Consider the following 19,389-nt stretch of genomic DNA (forward strand, 5'->3'; position numbering starts at 1 on the left):
AGCATACATGATTTACTGCAAGTAAGGTTGAATATTCAGATGTGTGCATACTATATCACTCTTATCTCTGTATGAGCGTACACATGTTTGCCTCTACTGTAAGTTTTTGTGTACAAATGCCAGTAAGTGTGTGTTTAGTGTGTGTGTGTGTGTGTGTGCTCCTCTCTCTCTTCTTGGTAAAGTTATCCATCACTCCAAGCATCAGATGACATCACCACCGACCCCCATCCTGCAACTCTTACCCTTCCACCCACCCCACATTCTCCACTCTGATGGGTTGGCTGGGTGCCAGCACCCACCTTCCTCCTCCTCCTCCTCCCCTCCTCCTTTCCTCCTGTCCTGCATTTAACTCAACTCTGCTGCTGAAGCAAAAGTGCTGAATCATCACCACTGGCCACAGTATATACAAGGCTGACACAGGTCAGGTGTGGGGTGTATTAGTGTGTGCCTGTACGTGTGCATGCCTATATGTGTATACGGGGTGGTGGATTTGTAATCAATACAGTGACACCCCCCACCCCACCCCACCCCACACCCAATACTCATGTAAGGCCGTAGCTGCATTAATGAACTGTGATCCACAGGGGGTACATTATGACAGCCGCTAACTTTATTATTAAGACCCCCGCTACAGCCCAGGGAGAGAGTTGTGGCTTAAAGTGAGCTCTTAATGGACATGTAGTTTTTTTTTTTTTCATTCCCCTAGTAATGTAGACTTATGTTCTGGACAGTGGGTCTTAATTGGCAATCAATGTAAGGGGAGGTGTTGTGAACACTGTTTTTTTTTTTTTAATCCTAGACTGAGTTCAGCATGTGACCACTGGGCCTTAATGGAAGAATCCACTAACCTCCAAGACCAAAAATGTTATTGCTTCTTCTCATATATGAGCCATAAAACACATACAACGTGAGCTGAGGGCAGTGATATGTCACTACATAAAGGCTTTAAAACATCCCTGAAAAACGTCCCTAAACTCAAGCTCACTGTGTCACAATTACACTGACATGATAGGAAACATATTTCAGAGACAATACTGCATTAAACCTTGATAACATAAAGTAACATTACAAGTGTTGCCAAGTGATGTTGTTATAGTGAAAAAACAGTAAACAAAATGCAAAACAGCTGTGTGGAATAATAACATTAAATCTAACCTACTCTAATTCTGTACAATATTTACAGTACAGTGTGTATGGATGAACAATACCTCTAGTTATAATGCTGTATCCTTACAGCTTTACTTTGCTACAGCCAAGACTCTATAATCAGGTATAGCTACAACTTAGGCATAATTACATTCTTAAAGATAAATCCTCTAGCAGCGTGATTAAGCTTCACATTATCCCCACATTATCTTTTCTCTAAATATAACAGGTAATTTTTTTAACTCAATACTGAGTGTTTGAAAAGTGCTGAGCCAGACCAATTCCCTGTCCCTTATTTCCTCTTACAAATATTACCAAATACAAAACACTTTAATTTGAATTATATAATCTGTGACTAATGCTTCCCTTTCTTGCAGAATATTAATAATGCATTTGCATTTCGCCCTCCACAAATGGTGTTTGGGATTTTATGAATTCAAATAGGGTTGCTTTTTTTTTTTTTTTTTTGGTTGTTTTTTTCCTTTTAGCTTTTGCAAAGACCTTTTCATTATTGGCGCAGATGTGATGATTTCCATGTACTGTATATTATTATGCTCATTTGATGCTGCACTTTCTCTTTTTAAATACCCAAGTACATAAATTAATGTATTTATCAAAGCTGGTGAGGGCTTCTCTGTTAAGCTGTTGCTGAAGGAAAGATGGTTTGAAGTGGTATAAAACACACAGTGGCATATGACATTTCATTTATATGCTGCAAAATAAATCAAAAATGTTTTCACCTGAAATAGGATGCACTTTAAACTCATCAACAATGAGTGCACAGTGCATATATCACACACATTATATACATTATGAGGTTACCAACCTTATAGATATGGTTGTATAAAAGAGATTTTTCTTCCTTCTCATTTGGTATTCAGCAGTGTTGTTCATGTTGTTCAGGTTCAAAATTTTAATTTGATGAGTGGCGACAAGGTGCTAACACCTTGCTGAAATGGGCTGTCCAAACAAGGTTTAAAATATCAAGCAGCATACATGATTGCTTACTGATTCCCATGTGTCCCCAATCATAATAGGGTGGTTGCATTCCATATTATGTTTATAATTACAACCGTCACGGCACATTAACTTAGTCACTGTTGATGAAATTAATATCAGAAAATGAGCAGCCGTTTTAAAAGTGTAGTGTAGGGTTTACATTTGATTGAATGTACAGCAGATTTCTGACTTCATGGTATTTTGTAGATTAATGATTTCAATAAAAGCCAAATTTGTGGTCAATACTTGTCTATGGAATCTGAAATTATGGGTTAATGTAACTGCTAAATCACATCAGACACTGCCTTGTGCAGCGTGTGATTATAGATCTACATATCAGATTTGCTTGAGCTGCATGAACGATTGATTCTTTACCTGCTAGCAGGCGAGATTCATCACATACCTTATCCAACATATACAAAAGTAGAAACCAGCACTGAGCCTGAAGTTGACTTGCTGATAGAGGTGTTTGTCTTTCCAGCCCATTACAGAAGAACCTGTTTGGAGAAATCTACTAGAAGCAAAACAATTTGTGAAGAACCTCATTTCATAACTTAATGGGCCATATCATTACATTGATTCTTGATTTGCTCACACACTGAACTGTTCCCTCATGGTTCAGTTGACATGATTGCACACAACAAAGAGAAAAATGTGGAGTGTGTAAATGGTTTGCACTTGTCTTGTCTATCGAAATGTGTTGCAGTCTATTCTCCTAACAATTTGTATTTCCATGTGTAAACTTCATTCATTTGGTCATCCCGTCACATTCAGTACAGTGAATTAGAAAGGGTGCTTGTAATGCTCTTATGTGAATTCATCTGATCTACGGTTTGCTTGTGTCCTGGCTTGGCTTTGCATGTGTGAGTGTGTGCATTGAGTATACGGGAATGTACATATGTATACGCATGTGCAAAATGACCTTAGTCGATGTTGCCCAGCTGCCCCTGCTGCATGTTGCATGATGGGTGCATGGAGCCAGTCTGGTCAGGAGAGCAGCAGCTGTTAGCCGGTCTGGTCTGCTTCTTCAGAGGAAGGCATATGTGGGTCTGACTGGCCAAGCTGTTCAGGGGTCACACCAGAGTGAACCCCTCATAAGGTCATACACAAACAGGAATTGCAGCCACTAAGGTGGAGGATGTGCATCATGTCTTCATAGTGAAATGTTGTTAAAGATGTTATACCGGTCACAAAATAAATGTTAAATTGTCTCTTCATAGACCAATCTTAATGATTTAATTTCCCCTGCCTCTCTGGGATGATTACCATTCATTGTTTTCTTGTTCTCTTTTTTGGTCTTTAGTATGCTAGCTGCCATGTTGTCTGCCCCTTGCCAAGCTTAAGCAAAGGCTATTTCAAAAGTACCATAAAGTGCCCGACATTCTCTCAAGTTGCCACAGAAGCTGATTAGAAATGTTCTGGAATGTTTTGCTCAAGGGTATAGTAATAGAAAGTATTTTCTTAGTGTTTACTTTGCTCGATATTTCCTACAATTTAACCACAAAATGCAATGTGAATGAAATGCCTGGTAAAATGCTTCTATGACTGTACAAAATTATTTATATAACACAAGAATCCTAACAGTAAAAAGAATCACAATCATCTGCAGCTGCTAGCCAGACTGTGCAGCAATAAACTTTTTTCATTAAAAGTATATCATCGTTTGTTGGTACTGTAAGCAAAGTCTACTGCCTAGTGGAGCCTGTTAGCTTCGCAATGATCACATAAAGCAAGTTAAAACAAGAAAAACAAAACACTGAGTACAGAAGAGTCGCAGCTTAGTTGTGGAAGTGTCATGTTGATGTTCTTCTAGGAATTAGGCCACTTCATGTAATAGAAACTTCAAATAGTCCTATAGCAGTGAAAGATTTATTAGTGGAACAGTATGTGACAGCCTTTCTTATCCTAAAAAGTCAGTGCCTCTATTGTGGTGCAGCATTAAAATGCACTTCATAAAATCAGCCACGTTAAAGGACTCTGAGAAAGAGGCAGAAAGCTCTGGACTCCCTACATTCTGGCAATAAAATCATCTCCTGCCTCAAGTTATTTCATAAAATGGCAGCGATAAAGAGATAGACTGCTCTTTATTGTTTTTAGATTGCGGGCACTTTGCGAACTCTCCTTGCCTGTGTCTAGAATAATGTAAATATTTCACAGCTATGTGCCCGCTAATACATAAAACAGATATATAAGTCCAATAAAGCTGCATAACTGTTTGTGCCTGGCTTCCCCTGAGGGGCCAAACACTTTAGCAGGAGGGAATATTCCCCACTCAGCTGACAGAGAGGACACCGAGGCTTACCTGATGAATGGCACGCACCTGCTGGGCCTCGGAGAGCAACAGAACCCACACATAGCTTGTAGTACCATGACAGTTTTCTTGAGAAGTAGCATCAAGTATCCCAGAAGTTCATCGTGTTTAACAGGGAAGTAGCCCTGCAGCAGAATCTGTGACAAAGTATGGAAGAGAATACATTGAAATGTTTTCCTGTGCAGTTTAATCAGGTCCTGGTCATATGTTAATGGAATAGAACTGTTTTCAACTCTTTTGAGAGTCTGTTTTTTGCACAGTTCAAATAGATATAGCTAAAATATATGCAGACTCATGCTTGTAAACAAAAAGAGAAGGAAATGAGTTTATTGAACTCTTTATCGGTAAAGAGCTTTGCAGTGTTTATTGCTCGCACCAGCTCATAACCAATAAGGAACAGCACAGACGAGGAAATTGTTGCATACTGTGGGCAGCACTGCAACTATGCAATCGCTGTCCAGGACAACAACAAAAAAAAAAAGCCTCACTAAACAAATAGCAGCAATCAGAATGGATGCCATCTCTTGGCATTACTTTAAATGCCAGCAGCAGACAAGATACTCATTAGGAAGATGATGATGGAGGGGAGTATTCAGATGGACTTGTGGTGGAAACACAACAGCAGACAAAACAATGGGCCCTAAATTGAGAGGGACGATTAGCATCATTATCAATGTCATTCACTTTGTTTTGTTTTGAAAACATGACAAGGGCGATGAATTATGAATTTTCTGAAATGTTTTGAGAATCATTAGGCATAAATCAAACCACAGATGAATGGAAGGAAAAAGTGTGACAGTAAGCTATATTTGCATTGCTGACACATTTTGTTTTTTATAATTGGGTCTGACTTACAGTCTGAGACGTTCCATCATTATAAATTTGTGTGAACTTGGCAAATTATCTTTAACTTCAGACACAATGCTGCAAAAGATGTTTGTCAGTAATTCTGATGTAAAATTCAATCTAGAGATGAAAGAAAGCAGGATTTGTTGTGTGAAAATCTCAGTGAATTCTTTAGTCCAGTATACTGCACAGTGTTCCTAACACAGATATGATGCACAGTAGGAGTAGTTTGGCCTTTACAGCCTTTCCCTACATTCCATCAAAATGAGTCGGGGATGAAAAAAGTTAAATTGTGCAAAATAGACCCACTGGTCGCCTCATCTTTAAATCTAAGTCCTTGCTTGCTGTCTTAAACGATTACAGAGAAATGAAAACACGCACAGGGATTTACAGGCATACGGCCTGACCTCTCATCCATTTTACCTACCACTGGGACCCATTGTGACCCTAAAATTGCCAATATTGAAGCTCAGTGGGGTGAGTAAGAATCGGGGAGGGGGGGCTAAAAGACGAGACAGCTACAGCTGTGCTCTGCTCTTGCCTCACAGAGACAGAAGAAGAGGGGAAAAAATCATAATCTCACGCTGTCTGATGCGAGCTTAAATGCTCTATTGCTTTGCCGATCACGTTGCGCTCCCATCATCTTTCCCTGGCGTCTCCAAGACAAATCTGGGCTGCTGCCATGCACACACACGCAAAACACTATGCACGGCAACAGCAGCAGCTGAGGCGTGATGAATGACGCTCTCGTCCCGACGGGTCCCTGTCGATGCATGTTCAAGTGGATGGGATTGAATTTAACCATAGAAATGACAGGCCATTCTTTTTTGGGGCACGGGGCAGGCTACATGAATGGTTTGTGGCGACGAGGGGCTCGGTGATTGATGCCCCATGAGGAAGAGCCAGCGAATCTTTGGAGAAAGATGAGGGAAAACCACCCTTGTCATAAATGTGAGCGTCTGGAGAATCCACGGGTTGTGGTACTTTTCCTGAACCTAGCCTTCCTTATCCTCTTTACCACCTGATCCCTGTTTGAAGGAGCTTATACCTCTCCTCATCCAACTAAAATGGTTCTATTTATCACAGCCTGACATTTCTGTCATCAGTGGATGACAATGTTGTTGGATGAGACACTTGACTAAAGCTCCAGGGGACTGCATTGGAAGAAGCAGTTTCGTTTGTCAGGGTTCTGAAGTGAAATGCAGTATGCACTTTAAATTGCATTTTTGTTCATAGTTTCACTTGACCACTGGCTAAGCCCTGCCCCCCTTTAGTGTCTGATGCTGTCTGTTGAACCCTCTGTTCTCACATGGCACATATGCAGTTTACAGTATCAATGGCAGAAGGTTTACAGTGTCCTTGGTTATTCAGAACAGTGTCCTTGGTTTGTAGCTGTAGGTAGCTGTTTCTGCAAGGAGTCATTCCCAGGCTCTAAATATAATAGCCCTATACTTGAGGGAACTTATCAAATGGGTTACAGTTCAGGATTTAGAGTTAAAGGTTGGGGTTAGGGTTGTTGCATCTCTATAGCTGGTTTCAAGCCTTGGTCCAATAAAATAAATAATATTTATGAAATATTTTTACTTAAAACTGGGAAAATTTCTCTGAAATGCAAAACGAGGTTAATGTTTGATAACACAATATTGAACTGGGAAACACAGGACCCTGGGAACATAGATACACTCCTTCCTGTAGCTAGCTACTTAAGCTACCTTCCATGAGTTGGTGTAAAAATGCAATATATGCTTGACTTTTCAATGCTTCAAGACTCGTAATGCGTAAAGACTCTTTAGGCGTTTGAGCTTGATGGCTACGTACATGATAACTTATGAAATGACTGAAGCTGAGGCTGCATGTCCAAGACAAAGAGTCTGCACACTCACCATTTAGGTGATCCATATATAAAACACAGAAATAACAAAATGGCTTTCGCTCAGTGCCAAACTAGCGTGGCCTAGTATTATGAGTATTATGACAAAAAGTTAAGATCAGACCTGTATTTCTTTATTAAAAGGTTTCAAGGAAAGTGAAGACTAATCATAGATTAAGCCAATGTGTTTAGCAAACTCCCGGGTGACATGTTTAACCAGGCTTGCTGGAATCTCAACTTCCCCAAATTAAAAAACCAAAGAGCAGATACACACCGTTATACACACCATTTACAGCAGCTAAATCTGAATACATTTACAATGTGAGCAAATGGATGTTAATCTTTAAATTTTGAGTTTAGCCAACTGGTTTAAGACTCCAAATGCTTACTCACACTGAAGAGCCCAACACTGCAGAAACCTGTCTTAACCCTCCTCATCACTGTAAACAATTACAAGTGGACCTGGCATCCCAGCGTAGGGACTCCAGTGCTCACTAGGAAATGCTGAAGGCTCCAGAACAATGGAGGGGTTAAGAGGGTGAGACCCCAGGAAGGATTAGGAGCATGTTTTCCACTATCTTCACTTCTGCAGGCATCTCCACAGACCTCTCTGAGGCCCTGCGGTCCGCTCAAGCTTGGCTCCATCTTCTTATCCACTGAAGTCCTGGAAGCCGCGAAAAAAGCATTCAGAGTTCCAGTCTCCAAATCGGCCAGGGGTAACAGGCAAGGATGCCTGATGTCCCCAAGTGTACACCGCCCCCGTCCCCCAACCCCCCCAACTCACTCCCACATACACATACATATATACAAAGAGAGAGGGAGTCTTGCTAATTCGCTAACATCATTGTAGTGAAGAAGAATGCAATTAAAACTGCTCTTGATAATTAACCCAGATCCATCTCCAACCCCATCTCTACTGATTATATAAACGGCCATTACCAGGGAGCTATGAATATTCATCAGTCGTGAGTGGTCTTAAGATGGTAGTCATTTTATCTTTTTGGGTGGGTGGAAATGGGGTATGGAAGTGGGAATGAGGTGGGGGGGAGGAGGATTTGGCTGTGACTGATTACTACACAGTTGGGGAGAATGTAATCCATGACTGCAACTTCAAAGCAATTTTGCTGTTAATAAGCACTTTGTTGTTGTCTATTTGTCGTTAAGTTGCACATTTCTTTATCTAGTTGTTTGCTGATTCTGTTTGAGGTCTTAATTGTTTGCAGTACCAACAGTTAAGTATTAAATGAAATTAAATTACATTTGTGTAAATTAGATTCATGCATATTTGCTGTTGCAAAACAAGAAGAGTCAAATACTTTTACTCATACAGTTTGCAGCAAACTGCCGTAGAAGACTGCTCAGAATTTCCCACTGACTGTATGTTTACATATATTATTAACTTTTATCAGACAGGACCTACACTCTCTCTAACAGAACCTGTCAAGCTCAAAGTTTAGTTGGGGGAGCTGACAGAAATAGGTTTCAGTATATTATAAATGGGGGGGAAGATAATCAGTCTTGTGAATTGTGACCACATTGTGTCAATGCTGTGATCTTGCCATAAGACTTCAGCAGCAGCAAACAGAGCAGAACAGAGAGGGGAGAGAACCGTAGTGGGAGCGAGGGAGCAGCAGAGGGAGAGTGAAAGAGGCGGAGAGAAACCCTTTCATGATAAAAACTGCCCGCTCACAGTGCGATAAATTGGGAGATGACACAAGTCACAGCACAACAAAAGGGGAGAACATTGGATGGGGACCCTTCACTGAGAAATTGATGAGATCGAGTCTGAAAGAATTGTCTTTGTGAGCCAACACTGGGGCTTAGCTCCCAAAACACTCCAGGATTAAGACAACATCCCACTGGATGTGGAGTTGGCCTGAGCCCATTAGTCCCTCATGATTTCTCTGACACTTTCCTCACTTCTTTGAAGCCACTAATACCTTGTCTCATACTTGGCATAGCTCTTTTATTGTACAAAGGAAATAAATCCAATAACACAGATACAAACTGCAGTCACCTCCTGAAATAGTTACAAGATACAAAAATTGGATAGTTTATTTGAATACAGGATTTGTCAAAAGTGTGATCCTGCCTCACCTGGCTCTGCATCTGAAAAGAGAACTGGTATATTGAACAGCTCATCACACAAATGCAGCACACCCCATCTGATAAAATGTCTGATTTATATGAGATCAGTAGTCTCCTCCAGCAGCTCAATGCAGGCGCTGACACTGAAAGACTTTATGCAGTGCGCACGTGCCCTTTCTTTTGATTTTCTTTTATCTATCAGAGAGGATTTCTGTATACAGGAAATCAAAACCATGATATCAAATAGTGACATTTCCCCTAACATTTCTCGTGGCCTATCATCTTAATGGCATGTCGATCCACCTGCCTTTCAGCTTATTCAACAAATTCATTTTAGCTCAATGCAGCATTCAGTACTGTCTGTTGTGATCATGGTAGTTTTTTTCTCTAATAGACACAAGTTCAGTGGTTCAGTATCATCAACATAGTCCAATTTTTTGGACATTTTATGCCTTTATTAGATAGCCAGCAGTAGAGAAGATGAGAGCCAAGAAATGAGAGGAGAGAAAAATGAAATGAAAAATAAATGAATGAAAAAAGTACCCAGCCAGACGCAAAACCAGGGATGCTGCGGCACGTGGCCAGTGCCTTAACATCGAGGCCACTACAGCACGCCAGATTTATAAAATTTTAAGTGAGAAAATCAAGTCAAAATCATTTTTGTAATATTAAGTCTCCAAATATTCTCAAAACTCTTGCTCAAAATTTGTGCTGTACTTAAAGTGCCCGTAACAGTTGTTTGTTTTTGGTTTGGCAGCAGTGCAACAAGCTGTAAACACTACAAAAATAGTCAATGTGGTGAACACGTTTTCTTATTTACACAAGGCAATGTTAGCATTTATTTGGAGTCGTGTTTATGGCAAGCTGATGAATGTTCTCTCTCCTTTAAGCTCTGTTTTAATCTGCACTAACGCCCAGAGAAAATATCTGGCTCTTTAGCTGTTAAGTGCTCCACTTTGTTCACTGGCTAGTTGCTAAATTTCTCTTTCTGCTGTTTGGGGTTGGGCCAATAGCTTTGGGTTTATCAGAGCTTTTTCAGTGATAATAGTGTCTGGATGTGAGATTGATGAAAGCAGTTAGACTCAATCAAAACAGTGAAGCTTTAGGCTGTAACACCAAAACAATGAGCTGAAAGAGGTTAAAATGTTCCATGGAGCTGAGAACAACAGAGTCAGACAATAATTCTCAGTGGGTCCGTGAGTGACTTCTTTTATATTACACATAGTCATCTGATCCATTGTGAGTATAAAAATATTAATTACAGCAGCTTTAAGGAACAGTTTAATACAAAACAATTTGACATGCAAAATGTGTGATATCAGTGTAGTTAGATGATATGGTGAAATTATGAAATGATAACATATGTCACCATAATGCTGTAATGGTTTTGATTTTCATACTTGTACAGTGTTTGACTCACTTGCCTGGTGAATATTTACACTTAATCCACACACATGCACACACACACACACACACACATTCTTGCACACCTTTCTTTGTGGGGACCAAACTTTGACATAATGCATTCCATAGGCCCTTACCTTATAACCTATTCATCAAAACTAGATGCTTAACCCTAACCGCAACCTTAACCCTAAAACTGAGTCTTAACCCTCAATCAGCCATTTAAACTTATGGGGTCCAGCATTTTGGTCCCCACAAAGCTGTATGTCCCCACAAGTATAGGCTCCACTTTTGAGCAGTTTTGCTTAAATGGAGAGATGCTGGTCCATCCACCTTTCCCTGTGACAACAGGATACAATGATATGTTAAATCAAACAGTCATTTGTCACATTCACATTCACATTCAAAATTAACTGTACACACAGAATATGTGCAGTATGCTGAAGCAGCATTAGATTTGACTGAGTTTGGCTTTAGATAATGTTAGACTGTCTGTCACCATGAGTCAGGAGTGATTCACAGTTGAACGAACTTAACACCTTGGCTAAATAGGGCCTTGACCCGCCATTGCAGACTTGATGTTGAGCTTAACCAATTGTCTCATGTGCAAACTGCAAGTAGGTTAAATGCTCACTGACCGGTAGACAGAGTTTATTCATTACGTGATCCGCTGACCCACTTAAGGAATAAATCACTCACATTTGTGCTGTGTCTCGGCTGCACATTAAAGTCTGTCAGAGGCAGCGAGTAACTAGACACCAGCAGCTGAACCAGCTGAACACACCAATCACTCACATCTGCACTATTTCTTTTGCTCTGTTTCATAAAGCTACATTACAGCTGAAGGGTTTGTTTGGCTTGAATTAAGATGTTGATTCAGCAACTGAGATACTAACCCCCAAGGCTATCTCTGAGGGGCTCAATGAACAGAACAAAATGTACAGTTGTGCTCACACTATTCATTTGCATGTTATTTGGGGGCTGTCTACAGAGGACAATGAATAAAAGAAAAGCGAAGTTTGAGAATTTGAGAGTTCGATGTGATCGTTGTTGTTGAATTTAACCAGCTAGTGCTGTGCCAAAGAAGTGTCTTTGGTTTATCAACAGTAGCAGTCATTTGAAATTTAAATTCAGTTTTACTTGTTAAGTTGTTCAGTTTAACCTCCTAAACTCTGCCGGATCTACCTGTGCATTGTCAACAAATCTACTGAACTTCATTTTGAATTCTAGTCAAGATCTCAACTTTGACAAATATACCAAATATGTCAGACTCAATTACAGGGCAATGATGGGTGAAATGATGCAAAGTCACCTTGAATATTTCTATTGAATGTAACAGTGCAGCCATAAAAACACATTTTAGTCAGTGAAAGCATTATACTGTATACAGTAGCTTAAATAAAGTGATGAAACAAGCAGATACAGACTGTAGAGTTGCAGAGGATAGATTGTATTTCTATCATAAAAAAGAGCTTGAGGTGTATTTGAATTAATTTTTTTTTAATTTTTAAAGTATTTTAAATTAAAGATTGATTCTTAAATGACAATCACATAAAAAGAGTTGGGATGTGAGTGTACAGAGATAAGAAAGGCTCATGTTTTTGTTTTTGTTTTGTTTTTTCACAATTGTAATTACCCAAATAACATCATATTTTCAAAAAAGGAGAAAAGTTTAAACTGATTTTAACTGTATTTGGTGCATGATGAAAATTTGTTGTGATTCATGCTGTAATTTACAGGAAACAAGGTCCTATTGTGACCTGGGCAATTCTGAAACTGTTTCCACTAACAGGAAGTTAAGAAGAAAAAATGGAAATAGGCAGATACGCACCAAAATAAATAAGTATTTAAACTACAGAGTGTGCATGGGAGGGTATTTGTGTCTGTGTATGGCAGACTGCACACATGCATGAGTGTGCATGTGTACTTTCCTGAGTGTATTTTTTCATGGTATGTGAGCAAGCAAGGGAGCATAAACTCCCATGTTTTATGCTTTACTATAAATGTCATGATGTGTTGACTTACAGCAAATGCTCTCAGGTCTCATGCGAAGGCTTAAACATTTAAACCTCTCTGAGAGTCACATCATCCTCTTTGAACCAAGAGTTTTCATTGCACTACCAAAGAATCCAAGTATCTGGTTATGAAAACATTTTGAAAACCAGTGGAGCATTTGATTCACAGCTGTGGTGCAGAGAGAAGTTGTCAAGAGGTCAGTGTCTCTACCACATCAAGTAGTCTCACATGTACTGCATGAGCAGGACACCATCTGGAGTTTGAAACAAAAATAAAGGATTAGCCTGGAGAGTTTTGTAAGCGTTACTATAAAATCACCCAAATGATGATTATTGTAGAACTAATTTCCACTTATAACAAGCGGGAAAAAAAATCACAGTGACCTTTGATTCAGACTTACTTTTTTGTCCAAAATTTGCATGTGTGCAGATTTAAATGAACACTTCTCTGAAGCACTGTAGATCTGGCATAGATGACAGTAGAATAAGTGGCCCGTTGTGATGTAGTACTGATCAAAGGGGGGTTTGTACCATATACTTTCTACAATGTTATGTAGAAAGGCTTGAATCAGCATAAAACACCAAGCCCCATTAATGTGTTGGCTGATTTATGATCCATCAGACAGTTAATTAATTTGATGAGACACAGCAGAGTGTCACTATCAAGGAGGGTCATTCGAAACAGAGGAGTACATTTTTTCTTTTCAAGGATAAAATTGTCAAGCGCTACTATGTAGGAAAGTACTTCATTTTGATCAAACATAAGCAGGGGGGGGAGCAGTAGGACGACGGGGACAACATCTTTAAAAAACACAATTAAATGGATGGAATAGTCTGTCAAATGTTCCTATTTTCATTCTCTCACAACACTTCCATCAAATTAATCAGCAGAAGAGGACGGTCATATTACACGGCATCGCTAACATTTCTGGCCTGAGTGACAGTTTCAAAGAGGTAGATTAATTTTGTCAAAAATATGATGGGGGTCTTGAAGCCATTGGAAGAGGAAATGAGGATGTCGGAGTCAATTTTTCTGCCAAATGGAGTGGCCATCATCTCAAGTTTCAATCTTGTTTCTCTCCACATACATCTGTCATTCTCTTCTTTTGGCTAATGAAATGAAAGAAAAAAAAAGTTGCAAGGTGGGCTTTGCGTCTTTACTCAATTAATACACAAGCGATGAACGCCAGAATGCGGATCAGAACGCCAACCTGCATGCAGCCCCACAGTCAGTCGCTCCATGTACACCTTCATCCCTCACTCCAACCCCCCCACCCCCTTCTCTCTTTCTGTGATTTATCTATCAGTCTGTGGTAGGATTGACTCTCTGCTGTACAGCAGGCCATTAAAGCCTGGGGGAGATTCACCTTGCCAGGCAGCTGGCTCAAATGAAAAGCTAAAAGAGCACATTAACTCATCAATATGAGGGCATGAAGATGAAAACAGTTGTCAAAGGCCTGCCAGAAATAACTGATCGCATAATGCCGCTCTATTGTATGTAAGTGAGGTCATGAGAGTCAAACAGCAGCTAAAGACACAAGGAAGTGAGAACACAGAGTCCTGGGAGGCTTTGATAGGCACAACTACAGTGAAAATTCTCTGTAAAAATATGGCCGAGTGTGTCATCTTCAAAACAAGCTATTAATATGTCATGCAGCAAGCTGAGATTAGAGCAGTGCTTTTACTTAGTGTTGTCAGTGCTTTTGAAAGCCATCAGACGGCACTTTCAGTAACCTTTCAAGCAGTTTTAATTTGTGGTTTAAACACATTTTAATTCATTCACCAGTCTTGATGCATGTTTGAAATCACACGTTGTACCTCATCCTCATTTTGATCGGTGGCTATTTTCTACAGCACAGATGGCATAAAGTCACATCACACAAACTAGTTCAAACTGTTTTTTCCCCCTCTTCCTTTTTGTGTCTGAGTGTGGTCAAGCACGCACACAAAGACATTTTCTGAACGGTGCTCTGACACTATGCAGCATGAAACACTGTGTGCAGAACACATTAGCGTTGGGTATCCTAGAGCGGCTGCATCACTCAATACCAGTCACAAACCATTTACCACATGGTGGGGGGAAGCTGCTTCCACTGCAGAGAGTCCCTCATACCATCTCAAGTATCATCCTTCGCCTCGACACAAACCGCTGGAAAGGGCCTACATATGTCTTCATGCATAATTTCTGTTTATTTCGCTCTTTTACATTTTCCTCTTGTTATCAGCCGCGCTGAAAGCGATTCCGGCATCAATCAATTTAGTTAATTGGGCTGCAATTGGAAAGCTCATATCTGTAACACGTGAAAATTTAATTTTATACCAGAACACATTAAGTTATGTCATTTTTAGTCACAATTACATGTGCATCACTAGGCAACAAACTCTGCAAACCTGGAAAAACACCCACAGTCCATTTCAGTGCATCAGCAGTTTGGTTCATTTTCTCTCCTGTGCCTTATTCCCCTGACTTGTTAACACTGAACAAATTCCTGAAGAGTTTATCTCTCTTATGCATTATAGAACCAGAGGATCTTTACTTTTGTTTTACAAGGAGATTGTGTCTTGTTATATGTTTTGCCACTTTGGCATGTAAGGCACATTAAATTACACATAACTTTCATTTTCCAACAAAAAAGTATGATGGCACCATTAATTAACTTCATGATGTTTTTCCAACATGAGGAGCATGACAGATAGACTCTCTGTCTATTACATCTGGATTACGATTAAGGTTTTGTTTTTTTCTTCAACTGAACAAATGTCAAATTAATTCTATAATGTGCCACCAAGGCTTATCCTGCTATGCTTTGAGTGGAGGTCATTTCTGCACACAATTACCTCAGAAATGAAGTAGACAGGGGAGAGAAATTTATTCTTAATGTAAATCACTCTCCCACTTCCAACTGAATGTATAATGGATTGTGTAACCTCAGTGATAATCCTGTTAAACAATTCCTAAGAACTTGGGGACAAAGGAGACTTCAGATAAGGGCTGTTTTAGGTATCTCTTCCTCTGGAAAATCCTCTGCGGGACTGAGGTGCGAGGGGGAATCATAATGAGTTGATAAATAAATAAGAAGCCTTGAAATTTTGCCAGTGCCATGCTCAGAAAGACAGAGGGGAGTGAGAGGGAGAGACAGACAGAGGGAGGAGAAGAGAGAGAAAGAGTGATAAGGGGAGATAGAGAGAGAGAGAGAATTGGATGTAGAGGCAGAAGGAGGCCTGAGGCTAGGATTCGTCTTGTCAAAGTGAGACCTTAAACTGGGTCCTGAATTCTGTCAACATGATTCTTTCGCAGTCTTACACCATTTCCATCTGGGGCCTGTTTCAGTGAGGAGGATAGTTCGTGTTTGGAGGAGGGTGATGGGAGACCTGCGGTCTTCAGACATTGACAATGACATTGGCTCCAGACCCATGAATCTGAGCCAGGAATATGAAGCAGCAGATGTGGGGAAACCGCTTTATAAGGCCTGGTATTTTGCCTGTTCTGAACTACGCCAGACAGGCAGTCTGATAAAAGACGGCTGATAAAAGACGGAATAAGGCTTGTGCACCAGGTGCTGGAGGGCAGATTAACACATAAATGTATTTGTGGTTGAAGCTCTAAGGAGATGTTACATAACCACTGGTGATTTTATCAGCAGTTACACCTCCAACAGGTCACAAGGAAACATTTAATTAGAATTTCAAAATAAGGATAACTATGAGATTATCTGTAAAATGTGTGAGTTTTTTTTATGATGGCTTATAATTGTCTGTTTATCTGTTTGCTTAGGGTTGGTTATTTGGACATGTACAAGACCATGTATGAGCTGAGGTGAATGCTTTCCTGTGATGTAATGTGATGCAATGCAATACACTGGAGAATGTGATGCAGAGTTTAATAGAGCCCCAGCCAGCTGAGCTGCGGTTGTTATGGACAGTATATGGTTTGATAGATAATGTATGGCATCATTTGGCTGCACAAATTACATAAACTAAATAAAAATGATGCATAAGTTGGCAGTGAGGTGCCCTGCTCACCTCTCGGTTTAGGCAATAGTTACCTACTTCCCATCTGTCATATGTAAAAATTATATATCAGTGTTAAGTTGTCTGGCTAAGAAAGTCAAACAGCAACCACTCAAATATGGAAATTGTTTTCATAGTTGACATCTCAGCAAGCAGCTGGCCTTTCTGCTGCTAACAGTGGGTTAATTCCTGCGCAGCTGAGTAAACTATTTAATCTTTAATAGGTGTTAAAGGATAAAGGATAAAGTTATCTTGCTTTTTTTGTAACTGTCAACAAATCATATGAAAAGACCAAAACCCACAATGTGGTAGTGTCAGTACTTAATGACTTCCCTACGCTAATTATTTCAAAACAGAACACAAATGTATGGTTTCATTTATTTAAAAACAATTCTCTCCTACTTCGTCTGGACAATATGGCGTTTCTATATTTTCATAGTATAATCTTTGTTTGTTCACCTTTGCCCTTGTTTCTTTTAGTTGTTATATTTTTCTTTTTCCTTGGAGGAAAATGGGTTTATTCGTATAATTTAGTTAGGCTTACTTTTAATCACCACTTTAACTCTTAACTGAACTTAACTGAAAGGCTCCAAATTAAAAGTGACCATTTTGTGGAGAGATGCACACACACACACACACACACACACACACACTCACACACACACATTTTGTTGAGAATTTTTAGGGAGAAAACAGAAGAAATTACATTTAAAACCTTAAACAAATATATCGTGCACTCGACACTCGGTGTCTGTTAAAGAAGCAGGGAAGAGAGAAGCCTGGCAAGGTCTGATAAGACTCTGTAACAGCAATAATAACGTTTTCATAAAGCTCATTAATTGAGAGTCTAGAGGTAATTGCTCCGTTTCCTGCAGGCTGACTATGTTGTTAATGCTGACGACTGTCAAACTGACAAACAACAAGTTGTGGAATATGGATTTTCTTCCCTCTCAGCGTGTGTTAATAACCTACCATCTGAGCATTGCCAGGGGAAACTGTCAAGATGGCTTCAGTGATAAAATGTTAACATGTGACAAAACGCACCTGCCCGCAAGAAGAACAATTCAATTTGGAATTGAATTTGTACAACTATCACGAAAACCTTTTTCTTAATCCTCACCTGAGGGAAAGTAATATTGATTAAGAAGAAAAGAGCAGAATGAAAGTTTTTTTTTTTTTTCTCCACTTGGTTTCTGTCAGTGAGCTGCCACACACAGTCAAGGTAAGGAGACTGACATCAGGTTAAACCAAATGACTGTACAGTGATACAGTTCATGAATCATCCTGATAGGTTGGCAGTGGCCATGTGTGTAAGAGGTAAAGTCATATGCCATCACCCCAGACTAAAAACGTATTAGATGCTATGCAGCGCTGGTGCAGAGTGGAATCAAATGAGAAAAATTCTGATCAGTCAGTCAGAGATGGAAATTTGTCAGCCCTCTACACCCACATGAGCCACTATATTGCTGTGGTTCACAGAAGTTGCTCAAATCATGTTTTATAAATTATCCTCTGTTCTATATTTAGCTGTATGTTATTCAAATGAACAAAATCAAGTGTAAACTATAAATCTGTACAGTAGCAGCTTCATTGTCAACATATTCAGAAGCCTCTTGGAGGTCCAAGGAGACAAGATAAAGAATTTTAATGGTTTAACACAAGCAGCACATGATTGCACATTAAATAATCATAATTTGTGACAAAAGATGAGACAAAGATCATAATTCAGTTGGAGTTCAACAGTTCAGTTCAGTTCAATTCAATTTTATCAGTGTTTTTACACAGTTTTTTTTTGTTTGTTTGTTTGTTTTTTACCAGTAACCTCTTTCGTGTTGTACTATGGGATTGTAGAGCTTGTGTTCTTGTTTAGGGGAGATTTGTCATATCTATGTAAGCATTCTTTACAGACACAGTGTGAAAGGCTGCTGGGCTATGAATCAAATGTCCCATGGAGTAAACATGTGCTGTGAAGCTGGCAGCTTTACAGACAACCTTTACACAGCCTCTCACAAACAAAAGAGAAACAATAGGTTTGCCAGGGTGTGTACTGTAGCTTATTAGGTCATCAGAGAAATGGGGACAAACAGGAACGACAGTCAGAAAGCACGAAATCCTTGACTTGTGGGCGAAGCTCAGAGGTACATTGATCAAAAAAACTCATTTTTTTTACTGTTGCAGATTAAGACAAAATTCTTGTTCACTGATTCATACCTTTTCATGCAGCAACCATATGATCTCCTCCCCATTATCTTTATTTCTACTCTTCTATCACTCTTTTCCAGTGCAGTTTTGACAAACATTCCACTAATTAGGTCATCATCAGGGTCATCATTGCCATCCCAAACACAGTTCCCTTCATCTCTATCATCATACAAACACCGGCTGTCACCAGTGTATGCGACGGGCATCAGGCGATGGAGGCGGCGCTGGTGCGTTCATGATGTCTGATGTGCGTTGATGAGTGATGCCGTCTGATGGCTGATGTTGGGTGAAGCGTACAGTAATGGGGAGACAGAGGTCAGAGAAACCATTACCATGGTGGAGGAGGAGGGGAAGGGGGAAGCGAAAGTGGGAAGTACGCTGTTGTCTTCTCCAACTGTAGGGCGGGGCCGCTGTCCTTCTATCATGACTGAATGTCTGTGCGCTGGTTTTGCATTCATTATGGTGGGAGACCGTCCCGGTGCTCATCATAAATACAT

This window comes from Lates calcarifer, linkage group LG12 (assembly GCF_001640805.2).
Source record: "Lates calcarifer isolate ASB-BC8 linkage group LG12, TLL_Latcal_v3, whole genome shotgun sequence".
Lineage (NCBI taxonomy): Eukaryota > Metazoa > Chordata > Actinopteri > Centropomidae > Lates > Lates calcarifer.